The sequence below is a fragment of the Centroberyx gerrardi genome, chromosome 14 (assembly GCF_048128805.1).
Source record: "Centroberyx gerrardi isolate f3 chromosome 14, fCenGer3.hap1.cur.20231027, whole genome shotgun sequence".
NCBI classification, from domain to species: Eukaryota; Metazoa; Chordata; class Actinopteri; order Beryciformes; family Berycidae; genus Centroberyx; species Centroberyx gerrardi.
This window is the reverse complement of record NC_136010.1, coordinates 16,263,272-16,275,637: the sequence shown is the minus strand read 5'-3', so window position 1 is coordinate 16,275,637 and position 12,366 is coordinate 16,263,272.

Genomic DNA, 12,366 nt, shown 5'->3' with positions numbered 1-12,366 from the left:
AGAAAGACTGGAGAACAACTTTGTGCAAGATGCAGGGGGTTTCAGCTACTGGTGAGTGAAAAGCTCCGATAACCTAGATTTCTCTCCCTGTCTGTCTGATATCGAAAACTCTTGGCTAGTTTCGCCAGTTCTTTTCAAAAGGTTATTGCTAATATTGCGCACAGGATTTGAATTCCAAAATGCTTTAGCCAGCTGTCAACGGGGCAGCTCCGGGCCCGTATCAACTCCAAAACAACGTACAGAAGAGTTGTTTTGCTCGTTAGGCTGCTTCCCAACACACAGAGGAGCAGGAATCCATCGGGCAGCTGAGCTGACATGGCAAGAATAGGAGCAACGCCGTGCCAAACCCCAAAAGAAGTAGCTCTGACCTCAGCATCGCCCCAATCTGACGAATTTTAGGCGTCACTGCACCCCCCACCCCCCCCTATTGTATGACTGGAAATCAATACAGTAACCACTGATGAGGGGTTAATAATGATGATGATGATGATTAGTGGAGTCATTCATCATACCCCACTGTATCAATGTGTGTGTGTGTGTGTGTGTGTGTGTGTGTGTGTGTGTGGCCATAAGAGCTACAGTTTTCTTGGTGGACTTGTCCATGTGTGGAATGTGGTTTGAGAGGAGGAGAGTGTGTGAAGCAGTCAGAGAGGAGGACTGAGGATGAGATTAGAAATGAGCAGAAAGTGTGTGTGGGAAGGTCTGTGTCTGTTTTGCAGGATGGTAGGAGGACTACTTGGTGTGGTGTAAGAAACACTGACTCAGTGTGTGTGTGTGTGTGTGTGTGTGTGTGAGTGTGTGAGTGAGACCATATTCTTGATTATGAGATGAATGGGAACTTCTCTTATTTGCATTTCTATTACACCGTAATCACAAAGAAAGCCTACTTTAGGACTGTTCATTGTCCACCGTGTCCAGAATATGGGCCTGTGTGTGTATTATGTCTTGTATTTAGCATGGTCTTTAGATGACAGATCTGGGGCAATTGGCCCTTAACAATGTTCCCATCAACTAACCACAATGAGTTACTGTGAGAACCTAAACTCTGTAGAAAAAACGAAAATCTTAAAATCTTTGCATAGGCCATAAACATTGAGAATAAGTGGCAGTTTTCAGACAAAGAAGGGGGAGGGTAAGAGAGAGAGTAATAGAGAGAGATGAAGTGCTGATGGGACGATATCAGAGGCTGCAGCAGAGGTGAGCTATGCAGAGAGAGAGAGACGGGGAGAGAGAGAGAGAGAGAATGTGTTTGTTGTGGGACTCAGGGGAGGAATCGATCTGCCGTCCTCTCGGCTGACTTTCTTTTTCCGGCAGTCCAGCAGCCTATCGTTTCTCTCCCACACACACACACACACTCTCATTCCCAAGGACTTGCTCTTTTTTTTTTTTTTTTTTTGCTGTCTTTCTCTCTTTCCCTCTCCCACACTGTCCCAGATCAATCTCTGCCCCCTCATCTCCCTCTCTCTCTCGCTCTCCCTCCCTCTCTCACTCTCTGCCTTTTGCCCCTCCTCCCCAACACACACACGTCCCTCCTCTTTCTCTCCCTCTCCCTGCATCTCGCAAACCTCTCTCTCTCTCCTCCGCTCGGCCGGTCTGTTGCTCACTGGAACAGCTGTCAGATGAAATATAATGTTTTTTTTCCCCCTTTTTCTGAAGTTAGCTTCCCTCAACCCCATTCCCTCCACATGGGAACCCGAGCAGCCCGGGGCCCTTCAGAGCCGACCAGCCTGTGCGCTGGTGTGCTTGTTTTTGTGCTTTCGATGTGAAGGTCAAAAGGGATGAAGGCTGCTCGAATCAAATCATTGGAGAATGTATTAAAATAAACCACATTACAAATAACCCGCAGTGGGATAGCTAGCTTACCTCTGAGTGCGACTGCCTCCCCCATCCCCTATTATGTTCCTGTTTCCTTGATTAGGCTACGTGATCTTGTCTGACTATCTCAATGTCTCCTTGGTCTTCTTCTGGGTTTTAGTTTAGGCCGTCGGCTGATATTGGAGTCCTTGTCACATCGACTTTACACTCACACACTCTAAAATCCCTGCCAGTGCCTCACACACACACACACGCTCTCTCTGTCTCTGTCAGAAGCGGGTGAACGTGTCTCCTCTCAGCCCATTAGAGGGTCAGATGCAGGACGATGGTGGTCCAAGCGCGGCAGCTAGATATTCCAGCATGCCTTGTCCTGGCTGGCTGTTTAGGTTATTTATTATTAACAAAAGCGATTGGGCCCGTCTGTGTTTAACCAAGCCTATGTAAACATCTCCCCTGCGTGTTAGATAAACACACAGCACAGGAGGAAGAGAGGAGGAGGAGGAGGAGGGGTGGAGGACTGGGGGAGAATATTATCTGCCCCGCTCCCCTCGTTCCCACTTTCAGCTCACACGTTGTCCCTGTTATCTGCCCCCGCTGATGCTCTGCCTCACCTTCAGCGACTTGATTTGACTCTCTCACCAAGTTTTTGGGAGATTGGTGAGAGAGTTGGACAATCAAATCAACTTACCTGTTAAGTGATGAGAACATGGACACCAAAATCATCCATGTGCCCCCGGTAGATTGTTTGCTTAAGCATGCACTATGTTGAGCGATAGTAGGCGACTAGCGTTATCTCAAAAGTGAGAAATTGATAACTTGTAGCAGGTCTAAAGCTAAATGATGAGTAATTAAATGATATGTGTCAAAGTCTGGTAGTTTAGTTAAAAAAGATAGGTAAAAATACCACAAAATATGACCTACAAGTAATGTACTGCTTTGAACTACCGCAGACTACTTTCCCAGTTTCCATAGAAAGTGAATGTGGTGGGCGATGGGAGACTGTGTACAACTAAAACTCACTGGGCAGCGGATGAAAACGTGGTTAGTCACCTGAAATAGTTCCAAAAATAAACATGGCAACATCAGCTATAAAAAAACTTTTTATTACTAAAACTCTTCTTACTTTGGATAATGCTAGTCGGCTACTATAAATAGAGTGTATGTTAAAGTGTTAGCATGGAGCACCAGAGCCAACGATCTACCGGGGGTAAATGTATGATTTTGGTGTCGATGTTGTCAATGCTTAACAAGGAAATGGGGCCAATGGGCCAATGGTGTATTCCTTTAAGCATCACTCTCCAACTCCCCTCCTTTTCTCTTACCACCTTTCTCTCTCTCTCCCTCCCTCTCTCTCTTTCTCTCTTTCTCTCTTTCTCTCTCTCTCCCTCCCTCTCTCTCTCTCTTTCTCTCTTTCTCTCTCTGAGACAGCATGACTCAGTTCCAGGGGCATAGAAGCTCCAGGCTCCTTCCCTGCCTGCCTGAGTGTCACATTGATTTCCCTAATGGTGGTCATGTGTGGGTCCTGCTGTTGCAAGGGCATCAGCCAAGCCGGCTCTGCAGTGTGTGTGTGTGTGTGTGTGTGTGCGCGTGTGCGTGGTTGGAATAGAAAGGGGGCCTCTGATCTGATCGACTCCTTTTGTGACAGGCCATTTTTAGAAGTGTTTTTTTTCTCTGTGCTGCATGGCCGGAAGAAATGTGAGTCCCTTCCTGAAGTCCTTGCCTGATCTTGCTGTTTGAACAGACTGGAAATATGTGTGTGTGCGTGTGTGTGTGCACGCATGTGTGTGTCATGTATTGTTTACTGTTATTCTGCTCCAATGCTAACATGACATCATGTCAAGCTGTGACATTTAGAGTAGGACATGTTTGTGTTAAAATGACTGCAACTCTACCTTTGCACTAGATAAGATATTACTTTATTAGATTTGGTGGTTTAACCTTCTGACTGATGTGAGCTCCAGCTGCTGTGTTCAGCTTTGGCCCTAACGAGCACAGATAGGATTATTAGGATGATGAATGTACACAGAATTTAAAGCATTAAAACTTAATGGGAGGGAGTGGAAACAGTAAACTGGTTTGCATTGATGTAGTTCCTCCCATAGGTGGAGTGGAAGGATCGTGTCATATTGACGCTCCTGTTTAACTGGTTCATATGTGATTGACAGGCGCGCTGCTTAGGACGGGGTGTGTGTATTTGTGTGTGTGCGTGCGTGCGTTAATTCTGGAGGGCTTTTAAACGGTGATGTACAGTTTCAAAGTAAGTCTTCAAGAGATAGAATGCAGTACTAGCTAGGGCTGCACAATTTGTCATTTATAATCGTATGTTGCGATTTCAGTGTCCATAATTAGTAATCGGTAAAGAATATTGACATATTGGCAATATGAAACTTTGCGTCTCACTTAGGCTAAATTGTCCACTGTAGCCACTAAGTTGATGTAAGAGGCAAAAAAAGTGCAATAAAATATTTGTTTCTGAGATCATCAAGTCTAATAATCATAATTAATAATCGTGATCACAGTATCTAGCAAGTATCATTTTAGCCATAGTTGGGCAGCCCTAATAATAGCTGGGCTTGAATGCATTGCAATGATGCAGCAGACAAGCTAGTATTTAAAAGTGTTGTAAACCCTTGCCTCATCTTTCAACACAAGTCTGCTTTGGCGCCTGCAACAAAGCAGTCTCACGTGTTTTGCTGCCAAGAGACCGAAGGCTGCACAAAGTATACAATAACAATGCAGGAATATGAAATTTCATATTTTAAATATGGGTACAAATCAAATATGAATGACCTTGGATCTGCATCGGACGACCATTGTCACTCTAGAGCCCAGAGTGTCTTATTACAGAGGAATAAGAGTGAGCTGGAGTGTGACAGCAAAGATAGCGCTAGTGGTGAGTCAAGTAACTGTTTGCTATTAGGATGTTTCTGTTCAGAGTAGCAGTCCTCCCTGCACAATATGTTTATACTGGAGGTCTCTTGGCTTATAGTAGGGTCTGGCAGGGACACACACACACACACACCGACACACAGGCACACATACACACACAGAAGGCGGAAGTGACCTAGTTTTCCTAAATGGTACCAACTGTTGAGGCCTTCCAGAAATGGACAGAATTACCCTACTCAGTGTCACCCAATAAAGGACTGACATGCTAAATGTTCACTATTACCCCAGAGACTAAATTAATCTCGCACTAGTCGTCTACATAGATCATGTTGTATTTAAGCCAGATGCTAGTCTGTTGTGTCTGTAGATGTGGAGTAGTACTTCACAAGCTCCTGAGAGTTGGAGTGCTTATTGAGGATCATCAACCAACTCCCTGTGGTCAGTCCTTTCATTATTATTTATCTAAGGGAAAAAAAACAATCTAAAATCAGCAGTCCTGCTCTGAGACATTTGATAAATAGGGGCCCTGGACTCTTATGGGCTGAAAATGAGCCTGGTTCAGTAACCTTTCACACCCTAAAATCTCCATCTGTGTCTCAGTGGTGGGATGGGAAGGAAGAGGTCAGTTTCTCCATGGTTCTCTGTCTGTGTCTGTCTGTGTCTGTCTGTGTCTGTGTCTCTTCTCCAGTCTGCTGTCTGTCTGGATTGGACCTACCCTGATGAGGGGGATTTTCCTGGGAAAGTCATATGGAAAGAAAAAAAAAACCCTTAATAGTAAAAGCATGTTCCATTCTATTTCTCTCCCTTTGTGTGTGTGTGTGTGTGTGTGTGTGTGTGTGTGTGTGTGTGTGCGTGTGTGTGCATTTTATGAGTTGAGCTCCTTTCTAGCACACTGAAGGCATTGTGTTTTTCCTCTCTGATCATCAGAAGAGCAGGCTCTCTGGAATCGGGGCTTCCTGCACACACTGGGGTGAGGCAGGGGATCTGGAATGGAGGAGGAGCGAACGAGGAGAGGAGGGGAGAGAGAGAGAGAGAGAGGTGGGGGGAGGGAGGGAGACACAGAGAGAGATAGACCAGGGGTGCTACAGAGAACCAGGAAGCACCTGTGTTGATATGCCGTGGAGGTGACCTTTCGGTTTTAGATGGTGAACAACAACATCCTACACTACTGGATAACAGCTTTCCTGGCAACAATAGGGTCTAGCAGCTTAGCTTCACATCAAGGCCTAAAGGCCCTGGTGCTGGATCTTTCAGCACAGTTTAGGGTTTTTTCCCCCCTTCTCCCTCTCTGTCTCTCTCTCCTTCCTAATCACACACACCCCACCATTCGCTCACCTGATGTAGCCCATAAACCATGTTGTAAATGTAGTCTCAGTCTGGCTGATTGGAGCCAACAAAGGCGGTCTGTGTTGAATTCTCCATGCTCTCTCTCTCTCCTGGGTTCCCCCCCCCTCACTCCGCTCTGCCCTGACTTCTGTTGTCTGTTGTCATTATACCCTTGTCTCTCACTCTTTCTCTCTCCCTCCCTCCCTCTCTCTCTCTCTCTCCCTCCCTCCCTTTAACACTGTTTATTATTGTTACTGAATGGGGTGGACAGAGCAATAGATTTGCTACTGAAACCCAACACTTTTATTCCCCGCTTAACATTTTTCAATTTTTTTTTTAAAGCTAAACACTTCACACTTCATGGTGGGCTACACACACTGCCTAGGGCCCTGTCAGTCAGCAGGAAACTCAACACTTTTCCTCAGTCTATTCTCCTCTGCTGTCTTCCCCACCACCAGCCTTAGCCTGTCACCGATTCTCTCCCTCTTAAATGGCTTGACTGTTTGAACAGGGCTTTCATTTAGAATACTATAAGGCACTGCCAGAGAATGAAAGTTTTATTTTTTGCAGACTCTGGTGTGTCTGTCTGTATTGTAGAAATGCACTTTATGGTCGCCGTTCAACATTCTTCACTGCTTCACTGGTTTTGCTGAAACTGAACCTGTAACCTGAGTTAGCTCCAGGTATTGAGTGTCTTGATAAAGTGACATATAACTGTCAGCAGAAGGGTTCTGTGGTGCTTAACATTATGAGTTATGACTGCAGGTTTATCTGCCCTGGATAAACCCAGGTGCTTTGAGAGCCACCCTGTCACTCTAAACCTCAGCTCTTTTTGCGCTCACTCATAAAATACACATTCACTAATGCACACACATGAAACAATGCAGGAGAGACAGGTTTTTTAATTCTGTCTATGAACCTGTTTCTCCTGCTATTGCTATTTAGATATGATTTGCAAATGTCACAGACAGGGATCTTGTTGGCCATCAGTTTTACAAAAAATCAGAATACTGCACTGGTGCTGCTGCATAGAGTGTACAACTGTTATTGTACCACTAGATGGCACTATTATGTTAGCCTACCAAACTTCCTTATCCCACCCTGCAATTGTTGTAGTAAGAAACAGGAGACTTGACCAATCTTTAGTAAGAATTTTTAACAAATAATCACTAATGAATAGTTACAGTTGGAGCTTTGAAGTGTAGGCTAGGCGTATTTGTGTGATTTTTCTTATCAAGTCTAAATGGATACCCAATGCATACTGGATATTACAATGAAGGGTATATGAAAACAGCCACTGAAGAATGTTCAGTGCTGTTTTGTGAACTTTGTGACCGGCTCAGGTCATCATCACTGAGGCAGTGAAAATGCTGTCTGTGCTCGCCGACTGGCCTCCTCTGGGCTTTGAGCAGATCCAGAGCGCAGCAGCCGAGCCCCTCTCCTTCTGGATGACATGGAGGTGCTTCACACTGAAGGTCACCCTGGCAACAGCAGGCCGACTCTCCGCTGTCTCCTCTCCTTTCTCCTATTATAGTCAGCGCTGCCCGTCAGCCATTTATCATGCTATCCTGCTCTGTCTCTCTCTCTCTGCGCCTCTGTAATGACTTTCTGAAACAAGATAGCACCCTTTTAGGGGAGTCAGATCCTGTCTCTGCCTCACCACTTTAATGACTGCAGGAGAAAAACAACACTATAAGATGACTTGCGTTTTAGAGCACGGTCGAGTGTTTCCACCCCGACGGCAGCTGCCGCTAAGACTCGTCACCTAGATCCTCCCTTTGTTTGGAAGTGTCACCCAGGGATTTGAACCGGGGGCTCTGCGCTCGGCAGCAGGCTTCCCTGACCACCACACCACGCCGCCCTGTCCCAGCATCCCCTGCTGCAGCCGCAGCTCTCATCACAGGGCAGTCGTAACACCCTGAGCCTAATGAGGAGATGAGAGCTACATCCACACAGATGGATCCTGTTCCTCCGGCCCCTGTGGATTCTTTTCCTCTAACAGTTATTTCAGGCTTTCAGCATTTTTTTCTTTTGAGGCCCTAATTCACTAACAAGCACTTCATTAGATTAACAACGATCCTGAAAGGTCAAAATGTAATAAAACAACAAACCGCCTCAGGCAGCTTGGCAGCTGTGTGTGAATGTACGCGTGTGTGTGTGTGTGCATGCGTGTCAGCTGATTCCCTGAAAAGCTTGCTCTCCATCCACTGCTTTACATGCCCGAAGGTAAATTGTTGTAATTAATTTCCTCCAAAAATATGTTTGAAATATGAAGCGCATGTACGCTGTTAAACTGCCATCCATCACTGTTCTGCACTTCGTAGCTGAATGATGGGTCTCATTAAGGTAGGACACACACACACGCGCGCACGTGCACACGTACACATATGCTGCTCTTCTGGAGCATGACTTTGCTGCTATGTCTGATTCCATTTGGTAAGTGGTAAACAAAAACAAAACGACTAGACAAACATCCTTCTCCTCCTCCAATCTGTCTGACAGCCAGGACAGCGTGCCAGCAATACACTCATACGTAAACCACTCATAACCACAACAAGCCTCCACCTTATTAAGTAAGTAGCTCATGGGCCTGCTTTTCTAAATGACACTGAATGAACGATTGCGTCATTGCTGTGCCTTATCCAATGGCAGAAATATGACCGAAGTGCTACTCATGGTTTCAGTTTATGTGACTGATTCACACGCAGAGGCATTGGATGTTTTACTTTCTCACTTCCCTCTCTCACTGTCCATTGTGGGCATGTCATTGCAACAGGCCCTGTCAGTTATGGAGTAGAGGTAACTGTAGTATAAATATTACTATTGATAGTATATTTGGAATACTGCATAATGTAGTTGTTTTTTTTTATATATATAAATGAGATCAGTTCTGTTTTGTGGTAGAACTAGGCATTCACTTGAAATATACCATTAATATTGATACCACAGTACAGGTTAACCGATTCTTTCGATTTTTCCCTCGTTGTAAGTTAAATGGCGTTGGTTCAGTGAAGCGTTGATCATTTTTCACACAGCTCTATTGGGTGTGCTTTGCTTGCCAGTGCGTGATCCATCATGTCACCTGGCTGCCGGTGACAAATGCCCTCGTGTGTATTCCTGGCTAGAGACAGTCCCATCAGACACACACACGCACACACATGCACACAGACCTTCGCCATCCATCACCTGCTGCTCCCTGCATGCCTTTTCCCCCTAAACACGATGCAACACATGAACCCCAAGCCCATACTGATCTGCAGGTGTTCTGCAAGCTCCACTACAAATTCAACAAAACGCTGGAAATCATATGCAGTCGAAAGGTTTTATGTCTCTGTGCAAGGGGAGTTGTGAGGAGGATGTGTGTGTATTCATGTGTGTGTGTGTATTTGTGTGTGTGTGTTGCCTGCTGTTGGTGCTGGACTGGATAAACCTAGTAGCTGTCTGTGCCTGTACCTAGCCGTACTGCAACATCTCTCTCTATTTCTCTGCCCTTCCCACTCTTCTACACATACCACATATTTTTCTTATCATTTTACTCCAACTTTTTCCTTTCATTCAAACTATTTCTTTTTCCTGTTTACTCTCTCTCTTTTTCTCTCTCTCTCTACTCCACAGTAATCTCTACTGAGCCATGTATAATCACAGGCCATCTGGGCGCTGTAGGGAGAGATGAGCCCGCAGCTCATCAGATGACCAAGCCCCACTGTGGACACACACACACACACACACACACACACTCACACACACACACACACACATATATACACGTAAGCAATCACACCTTTAATAGTTACAAAACACCACAGAAATGGTTTACTCCATCACACCTTTCAGGACCATACTCAAGGACATAAACACCTTCCAAACAAAGCATTGTCAGTACAAATAATATCACACCTCAGTAGAGATAAACAATATAGCACTTGAAACAGAATCACACCTCTTTCAACGCCGTAGAATATTGCACTTTGGGCACACTTCATTTGAACAGTCCAATGTTGATACTCAACTTCCTATCAAGTGACTATAATGTGTCACTAAAAAGTCTACTGAGTTTCAAGTGATACTCATTATTATGTGAAAAGTAGACTATAGATGTTCAATGTCTGGGCTAGGGTTAATCTTAGGCTTGGGGTTAACGTTAGAATTAGGGTCAGGTTGGGTTTAGGTTTAAAAATGGGTCAGGGTTAGGATTGCATCGTCTGTGGTGATGCACCAAATAGGCAAGTATCACTTTGTTGAACATCTATGTTTGTCACCTGATAGTTGAGTATCAACATTGGAAAATAAAGTGTTACCTGCACTTTTTATCCAGTCAATCCGAGTGCTGCAAAAAAAGCAATGCAGATATAAACCATTTCTCAATTGAGATAAAGTGGGTCCACCAAACCACAAAAAGCTGCTTGGAAATGCGAGTAGTTTATCATTTGACTTTGTGCAATTCAATCTTTGCTTTACACAGAGGACAATACTCTGACCCCAGACTTTCATCCGATTTGGATAACATGTCCCTTGTATTGCCTGCTATTTCTAGTGTTACATTACTGGCTCCTAGATTCCCTGCTCATCTTGTTCAATGGGCTGCACAAGAGCGCATAGAGGACATTAACAAAATGCTGACTGCTGCTTAATTCTCTAACCTGCCCCACTGGTTTACTAGATGCAGAAAAAAAAAAAACAGATTGTGAAAAACAGATTATAAAGTAAGAAGCTTGAGATTCCTTGTCTAAATTATTCCATTGAGTTTCATTTGGCTTTGAGTTGGAGCACATCAGCAAAGCGGCTCCCTGTGAGGACGTAATGAATCAAACCAAAGAAGAAGTCTTAGCTATTATGCCATAATAAACACCAGCAGGGCCCACAGTACCAAAGCTGTTTGTCTGTAAACAGTGGTGGGACAAGAGCTATCTGTCTCATATAAATGCAGTGTGTCCCATGCATGGTGCCTAGTTGTTTCCGAGCATTGGACTGCTCTAAGGAGGAGAAGGGCATGCTCGGGGGGTAGGGGGCTTCCTCAAACAGAATCTGCATATGTTATTCTGATGATTTCGGATGTCAGTCAGTATCTACAAACATGGACAACTTCCAATACTCAAAAACAAAGAACTAAGACTCTGTTGACAATGAATTCGAGACCTCATTTAATGTTTTTTTTTTAGAGTTATAAACCTTATTTTGTACATCCAAATAAGGTTTTATCTGCTTTTTACTTATGTTAAGGTTTATTTCATGAGTCACACTATGACAATTACCAGACCCGTTGGACCTGACCCCAAGTCAACTTACAGTCATAGTGTCCGCAAAGTTATTTCCCCATAAATCCTTATGTTGTTCTCCCATTACGCAGTGGAGCTACTCCAGAAGGAGTTTCTTGATAGCTCACAGATTAGAGTCTTGACACTTAATTCTAACTGCGGAAAAGACTTGATTTGTAATTACAAATCTGGAGCAAACTGTCCAAGTTCATAGGAGTAACATAATGTCATCGACAACAATGTGAATTCTGGTTTATGTTGGATTTCTCACTTCAACTGCAACAGCCTAAAGCACTCCGCTTTGATGGTAACAAACAGAACATGTGACTGCTCACTCCTCTCTTTTCTTTTTCCTACTTTTCTTTTAGCCCTCTTTCTTTTTCCCTTGTTTTCTTTTTGCTGTTATCTTGTAGGGACATAGTATCTCTCACTCTCTCCTTTCTCCTTCCCAACCGTCGTCTCCACCTTGCCCCAGGGCCAGGCACCCTCAGACAGCATGAGGCCAGTGTAGAAATACGTTTTCCAGATCTCCCCACCCCCAGCCAGCACCTCATTAACAGAGTGGGACAGCAGGTCTAGTACTTCTTTTTCTGTCAGGGGGCACATGGATACATGGATTACGCTAGGCTCCAGCCTCTTTGTTATTCAGATAAGACCTCTCCGCTCCAGCAGATCGGTTTTAATATTAATAATGAATTAAAGGATTCTCCTCTGGGTGAAATATTAATGACTTCTTAAAAGAGAGGCTTTGACTCATAAGAGGGGGAGGATGGAAGTGGGCATATTAAAGTGATTTAAAACAACTCTTTGTGATTTTTAGCTGCTGAATGTTTGAGGAGTTAGGTAAAGGTGAGTGTCAGTGTTAATATTCGAGTAGGCAGACACATTTGAATGGCTGGCCATTAAAGAGACTTTCATTCAAGGACACAAGAGACGCACGAATCAAAGCCGACGCATAAGATCACCTGTCTTCATTCATAACCAAACTGTAACCTTATTTCCCCCTGAAAGCTCTAATTGATCTCTGTATTGAATCTTTGAGAGTGGAATTCCCTTTGGAGGAAGCTGATCCACACAGCCT